The sequence below is a fragment of the Rousettus aegyptiacus genome, unplaced genomic scaffold (assembly GCF_014176215.1).
Source record: "Rousettus aegyptiacus isolate mRouAeg1 unplaced genomic scaffold, mRouAeg1.p scaffold_m13_p_6, whole genome shotgun sequence".
Classification (NCBI taxonomy): domain Eukaryota; kingdom Metazoa; phylum Chordata; class Mammalia; order Chiroptera; family Pteropodidae; genus Rousettus; species Rousettus aegyptiacus.
Window position 1 is genome coordinate 4622667 of NW_023416309.1, and position 8295 is coordinate 4630961.

Below are 8295 nucleotides of genomic sequence, written 5' to 3' on the forward strand. Positions count from 1 at the left end.
ATAACATTTGTCTTTCACTGCTTGACTTTCCCCACTCAGCACAATACTCTCTAGGTCCATCCATGTTATTGCAGATGGCAAGATTTCATTCTTTCAATGTCTGAGTAATATTCCTCTGTATATATGTAGCACCTCTTCCTTATCCATTCATCCATTGGTGGATACCCAAGACACCACCAGATCTTGGATACAGGAAATAATGCTGTAATGAACATATTGATTCACATGACACTTTAAAGTAGAGCTTTGGGTTTCTTTGGAAAAATACTTAGAAGTGAAAGAACTGGATCCTTCCTTGTCTCTTGTTATAACCTTTGTTTTAAAGTCTATTTTGTCTAGTATAAGTATTACTACACCAGATTTTTTTCCTGTTTGTTTCCATTTTTATGAAATATCTTTTTTCATCCCTTTACTTTCAGTTTGTGTGTATCTTTATTTTTTCTTCTTCTTAAAGAAGATCCTCTAACATTTCCTGTAATACTGGCTTGGTGATGATGAAATCTTTTAACCTTTCCTTGTCTGGGAAGTTCTTTAGGTGTCTTCCAATTCTACATGATAGCTTTGCTGAATAGAGTCATCTTGATTATGGGTCCTGACTTTTCATTGCTGTGAATATTTTGTGCCAATCCCTTCTGTCCTGCGAAGTTTCTGTTGAATAATCAGCTGACAATCTTATAGGAGCTCCTTTGTAGGTAACTAACTGCTTTTTTCTTGCTGTTTTAAAAATTCTCTTTGTCTTTAACCTTTAGGATTTAATGATGATGGGTCTTGGTGTGGTTCATCTTGTTTGGAACTCTCTGTATTTCCTGGGCTTTTATGTCTATTTCCTTCACCAGGTTAAGGAAGTTTTCAGTCATTACTTCTTGAAATCAGTTTTTAACTTCTTGCTCTCTCTTCTCCTTCTTGTAGCCCTGTGATGTGAATGTTGTTATGCTTGATATCGTTCCAGAGACCTCTTATACAATTCTCATATTTTTTAATTTTTTTCTTGTTGCTTTCTAATTGTTTTCTGCTACCTTATCTTTTAAATCACCGATTTGATCCTCTGCTTTATATAATATATTTTTAATTCCTCCTAAGTTATTATTCAGTTTGGTTATTGTATTCTTTATTTCTGACTGATTCTTTTTTATGTTTCTGTCTCTTTGTAAAAGTTCTCACTAAATTAATCTACTCTTCTAAGTTCATTGAGTGTCCTTACAACCAGTGTTTTAAACTCTGCACCTGGTAAATTATTTGTCTCCATTTTGTTTAGTTCTTTTTCTGGAGCTTTGTTCCACTCTTTCATTGCCGCCGCATTTTGGCTGCCTCCTTGTGTTTGTTTCTATGTATTAAGTAGGACTGCTATGTCTCCCAATCTTAGTAGAGTGGCCTTAGGTAGTAGGCATGCTGTGGGTCCCAGTGGGTGATCCAGGTATATCCTTTGTATGGGTTGTGTCTGCCCTCCAGTCAGCCTTTGTTGCTGTTTGCTTATCAATGGGAGGGATTGACCCTCGGGCTGATAGGTTGTGATGACTGGCCATGACCAGTGGAGTAGCTGTTGTGCAGGGGCTGACTCTACAGAGCAGGATTTGCTTTAGCAGGGCTCTGGTGCTAGCTCTAACTTTGGGTGTGACATCCTCAGATGTGACCCCCAGTTGGGCTCCAACTTAGACCAAAGCAGGCCACTGGGTGTGCGGGTTGGGGTCTCCTGGAAGGGGCCCTGCTATAAGCCAAGTTCAGCTGCAGCCTACATCCTGCCTGGAGCCACTTGGCATGAGGCACCAAGCGATACACAGATGGCCACCACCCACACTGAACTTGTAAGTGTCTTGAGAAGCCAAGCCACAAACCAAATCCAGCTGCCCCAGTTTCAGGCTTGGGGCTGCTCAGAAAGAGGTACAGGGCATGCTGAGGCCAAATGGTGCTTGTTTAATTTTGTAAACCTTTGAGATATTTTATGAAAGTCCTCAGCATAAGCCAAGACAGGCTATTTGTATCGAAAAGCTACCAGAAGTTGCTTGAGTGAGCTGGCACATTGGGAGAGGTGCAGTCTCAGAGAATCTCCAGGGAAGGGTGACCAGTGTTAGCGATGTTGATGGAGACTCAGATATGGTGCCAGCCTGGGTCCGCAAGCTGGGAGAGGGTAGAACTCAACAAAGGAATAATGCCCTCTGCCAACACTTCTGTAGAAGAGAAAGCTGAGCTTCCAGCCCTTGCCCTGAAGCCAGACAACTCAGTTCCTCCCCATATGTCCCTGGTGACTTTAAAGCTACTGCTCCAGAGCTGAAGCTCAGAGTGAGCAAATCTGTCAGCAGTAAGTTCTCACATCGGCCCCTTATTAAGAAAGCCTGCCACTCTCTCAGCCCTTCATCTCACTTAGCCACAATCTCCACTGGTTTTCACAGCCAAAAGTTATGGAGATTTCTCTCTCTCTGTCTCTCTATCTCTCTCTCTCTCTCTCTCTCTCTTTTAGGTGAAGCAACCCTTAGGTGACCTTACAGATTGCAAGGACCTTGTCACCTTACAATCTCTTATTACTTTTTTTTATTTTTTATGCCTCTAGCACCTAGTCTTCCTAGGTGATCTCCCATCCAAGTACTAACCAGGTCCAACCCCGCTTAACTTCCAAGATCAGATGGGATTGGGCTTGTTCAGGGTAGCATGGCCATAGACAAGATTTCTCTTTCCAACACTGGATTTCTGCGCTGAGGAGCCTGGTGTGAGGCCAGGACCCCTCAATATTATGGGGAGACCTCCACAGATGAGATGTTTTTCCCAATTCTCTACCACCACATGTGGGTATGGGACCAGCTCATTTCATGTCTCCATGTCTCCTACCAGTCTTGAGGTGGCCTCTTCTGTGTGTCCCCAGTGGTAGGACTTCTGTTCAGCTAGATTTCAGGTGACTTGCAATGATGGCTATTCTGTAGTTCAGTTATAATTTTTGAAGTGGTTGTGAATGGAGGCAAAAATAGGCTTTACCTACTCCACCATCTTGACTGGCACTTTCTGACACACTGATTCTTGCTGTGCCTACTATGGCCTTCAGAAAACAATACCCTTTCAAAGATGTTCTTTGGCAAGATAAATAAGATTATGTGTGGTGTAAAAGCCAACATTTGGATCTCAGAAAGAGTCTCAGTGATCAGGCCCAGTATCTGTCCTTGTGCCTAGAGTGAAAGCTTCTAAGACATGTGAAATTTTCATAAGCCTAGTCAGTACTCAGTATACAACCTTATCAAATAAAACTTCTTTTTTTGTTGTTGGATGAGGTACCTCAGTTAGATTTAAGACAAATCTCACTTATTCTTTCCTGAGGTGTTTTTCTAGTGTTATTTATTGAGACATAGAGAGCCAACACTTTGTAAACCATAGTTTTAAAACTCAGAAAACAGACTATTTTCTGGAATCTGGTAGGTTCAGTGCAGGGTCAGCAGGTTAAAAAGGATTCCCAAGTGTGATTCTTCCTGAAGTCATTTCCTTCTTTTAACATGAAACTTTCTGACTTTTCACTCTTTTATTAGCCTCAGATTCCAGGCAGCTTAGTTTTCAACAATCCACTCTGCCTCAGAATTTTCATGTAAAGAAACAAAGACAGCTTTGCACAATGCCCTATATGCAAATGAATCAGTAACCTATTTAAAATAAAGGCTAAAGTTCTGCCATGATACAGAGTAGTGAATGGATCAAAAAACAAAACTCAACCATATGCTGCCTTCAGGAGACACATTTCAGCTCCAAAAACAAATATAGACTCAAAGTGAAAAGGTGGAAAATGATATTTCAAGCAAATGGCTTTCAGAGAAAAATGGAAGTAGCAGTACTAATAATGGATAAACTAGACTTCAAAATAAAAAAATGCCAAGAAAGATACTGAGGGACACTTTACAATGGTAAAGGGAATCATGCACCAAGAACACATAACACTTATTAATATCTATGTTCCCAATCAGGGAGCCCCAAAATATGTAAAGCAATTACTAACAGAACTAAAGGGAGAAATAGACCAAAACACTATCATAGTAGGGTAACTAAATACTCCACTGTCAGATATGGACGGATCACCCAAACAGAAAATCAATAAGGATATAACATCCTTAAAAGACACATTGGACAAACCAAACACAATTGACATTTACAGAGCCTTCCATCCCAGAACAGCTGCTTATATATTCTTCTCTAGTGCACATGAAACATTCTCAAAAATCGACCACATACTGGAACACAGAAATAGTCTCGACAAATACAAGAGGGTTGAAATTATCCCAAACATATTTTCTGATCATAATGCTTTGAAACTAGAGATCATCTGCAGAAAGAAATCAGGAGGAACCACAAATACATGGAGATTAAACAACATGCTACTGAAGAATAACTGGGTCAGGGAAGAAATAAAAAGAGAGATCAAGAGATACATAGGAATGAATGATCATGATAGTACAACATATAAAACTTTAGGGACATGACGAAAGTGGTCATAAGAGGGAAGTTCATATCATTACTGGACTTTCTCCAAAAAGAAAAATGAGCCCAAATAAACAACCTAACTCTTCATCTTAAAAAACTAGAAAAAGAAAAACAAATGAAGCCTAAAGTCAGTAGAAGGAAAGAAACAATGAAACTTAGAGCAGAAATTAATGAAATTGAAAACAAACAAACAAACAAAAATTATAGAAAAAAAATAAATGTAACAAAAAGCTAGTTCTTTGAGAAAGTTAATAAAATTGAAAAACCCCTAGCTAGACTCGCTGAAGAAAAAAAGAGAAAAGACACAAATCAACTAAATCAGGAAAGAAAAAGGAGAAATTACCACTGACATTGCAGAAAACAAAGTATCATACAAGAATATTACGAAAAAGTATATAACACCACATTTAGTAATCTAGAAGAAACGGACCAGTGCTTAGAAAAATACAGTCTTCCTAGACTAAATCAAGAAGAACTGGAAAATCTAAATAGATCTATCATCAAAAATGTACCAAAAAGTAAAAGTCCAGGACCAGATGGCTTCTCCAGTGAATTCTAACAAACATTCAATGAAGATTTAATATCTATTCTCCTCGAACTCTTCCAAAAAAATTGAAGAGGAGAAAACACATTTTATGAGTCCAATATTACTCTGATACCAAAGCCTGGTAAAGATAATACACACACACAAAAACTACAAACCAATATTTCTCATGAACACAGTTGCAAAAATCCTAAATAAGATAGTAACCAACCGAATACAGCAACATATTGAAAAGATTATACACCACAATCAAGTGGGCTTCCATTCCTAGGGTACAGGAATAGTTCAATATATGCGAATCAATTCATGTGATACACTACGTAAACAAATTTAAAAATAAGAATCATATGAACATATCAATAGATGCAAAAAAAAAAGCCTTTGACAAGATACAGCATCCATTTTTGATCAAAACACTTCATAAAATTGGTATAGAAGGAAAGTACCTTAACAGAATAAAGGCCATCTATGACAAACCCTCAGCCAACGTTATACTTAATGGTGAAAAACCTTCCCTCTAAGGTCAGGAACAGGCAAGGCTGTCAGTATCGCCAGTTATTCAATATAACATTGGATGTCCTAGCAAGTGCAATTAGATGAGATAAAGATATAAAAGGCATCCAAATAGGAAACGAAGAAGTCAAACTGTCACTATTTGTGGATGACATGATTCTCTATATAGAAAATCCTAAAGCCTCCACAAGAACACTACTAGTAACAATAAGCAAATACAATGAAGTCTCTGGATACAAAATCAACATTCAAAAATCCATAGCATTCCTATACTCTAATAATGAAGCATCAGAAAAAGAAGTGGAAAAAATACTTCCTTTGCTATTGCAAGAAAAAGAATAAAATACCTAGGAATAAATCTAATGAAAAATGTGAAGGACCTATATAATCAAAACTATAAGATCCTATTAAAAGAAATCAAAGAAGATACAAAGAAATGGAAAGATATTCTGTGTTCTTGGACTGGAAGAATCAACATAGTTAAAATAACCATACTACCTAAAGCATTATACAGATTTAATGCAATCCCCATCAAAATCCCATTGGCATTTTTAAAAGAAATGAAACAAAAAATCATCAGACTTGTATGGAAGCGTGAAAGACCCTGACTTGCCACAGCCATCCTGAGAATAAAGAATGAGGCTGGAGGCATCACTCTGCTTGACTTCAAATTATAATACAAAGTGACTGTAATCAAAATGGCATGGTATTAGCAGAATAACAGACACATGGACCAGTGGAACAGAATCGAGAGTCCAGAAGTAAACCTATATTTATAGGGGCAAACAATTTTTGACAAAAAAAAGGCCAAAAACATACAGTGAAGAAAGAAAAGCCTCTTCAATAAATGATGCTGGGAAAACTGAAAAGCCATCTGCAAAAGAATGAAATTAGACTTGTCTACCACTACACATCAAAATTAACTCAAAATGGATTAAGGACTTGAATATAAGACCTGAAACAATAAAATGCATATAAGAAATCTCAAGGACCTTAGACTTAAAGAGGATTTTATGAATTTGACCTCAAAAGCAAGGGAAGTAAAAGCTAAAATAAATGAATGGGACTACATCAAACTAAAATGCTTCTGCTCAGCAAAAGAAACCATCAACAGGGTAAATAGACAACCATCTGAATAGGAAAATATATTTGCAAGCAATGCCTCCAATAAAGGCCCAATATCCAAAATATACAAAGAATTCATATGACTCAATAACAACTAAAAAACAAACCATCCAATCAAAAACTGGGCAGAGGACCTGAACAGACACTTCTCCCTAGAGGATGTATAAATGGCCAATAAACATATGAAAAGATGCTCAACATTGCTAGCTATTATGGAAATGCAAATAAAAACCACAATGAGATACTATCTCACACATGTTAGAATAGCTATAATCAACAGGAAAAGTAATAACAAATGTTGGAGAGGTTGTGGAGAAAAAGGAACCCTTATATGCTACTGGTGGTACTACAAATTGGTTCAGCCACTATGGAAAAGAGTATGAAGGTTTCTCAAAAAACTAAGAATGATCTATCATATGATCCAGCAATCCTTCTACTGAGTAGTTACCCCAAAGACTGGAAAACCCATATATAAAAATATATTTGTACACTGACATTCATAGCAGCATTATTCATAGTGGCCTGGACATGGAAGCAACTGAAGAATCTTACAATAGAAAATTAGCTTAAAAAGGTGTGGTATATACAATTGAATATTACTCAACCATAACAAGAGGTGAAATACTGCCATTTGTGACAACAAGGATGGACCTCGAGATAATCATACTAAGTGAAATAAACCAGACAGAAAAAGTTGAAAATCACATATCACTTATATGTGGGATATAACCCTAAAAGCAACAAATGAGCAGGACAAACAGAGACTCATGGACATGGACTATAGGCTAGTGGTTACTAATGGGGCGGGGGAAGAGGGAGGAGATCGACAGGGTAAAAAGGGTCAAATATAGGGTTTGGGGGAGGGTGAAGTGGGTAAAGGGATCAAATACATGGTAGCCAAAGGAAACTGGACTTTGGGTGGTAAACACATAATAGAATATATAGATGTCAAATAATAATGTACACCTGAAATTATATAATTGTATTAACCAACATTATCTCAATAAACTTAATTAAAAATTAACAAATAAATAAATTAATTAAAATAAAAATAAAATTCTGCCATGAATGAACCTAGATCCTTGGATTTGACCTAACAAGTATCTCCTTCTCTTTCGTCCATTCCCACTTCTGTCTGACCCCGCCACCTTAATGGCCCCAAGGATATTTCGCTTCTCATATGTCACCTTTAATCTCTGGTCTAATGATTGATACATGTTTTCTAAAATCTAAACATATGAAACAACACAGAATTTCCAAAAACACTTTGCAAACCCTAAGAAGAAAAAAAAAGGAAAAGAAAAGAAGCATGGAAACATACAAAAAAAATCATACAGATTTTATTCTTTATTCAACCCTTTGTTCAACAAACATTTATTAAACGCTCACTAAGTGCCAACATCTGGATATTTGATGATGAGCTATACAGAAGCTCCTGCTCCCGTGAACTTATGGTCTAACAGTAGTTTGGTCTAACAAGCTTTATATTGCGAAGGTTTGTGAATTTCTCATAGTGCCTAGCTTCCAGGGATACAAATTCCTTTTCACTTCTAAACGCTTTCTAAGAAAAACAGCAAACAAAAAATATTCAGGAGGAAAATGCTATTCCATGATTTGGAATCTAATCCTAAATACCCGAGAGTTTCTGACTATGCTTTTCCTCT

At 37.2% G+C, this 8295-nt stretch overlaps 1 pseudogene; it reads right to left on the minus strand.

The window, feature by feature from the left end:
- Positions 1-2536: 2536 nt before the first annotated feature.
- Positions 2537-2655, minus strand: LOC118604494 (annotated as a pseudogene).
- Between the last annotated feature and the right edge of the window lie 5640 nt (positions 2656-8295).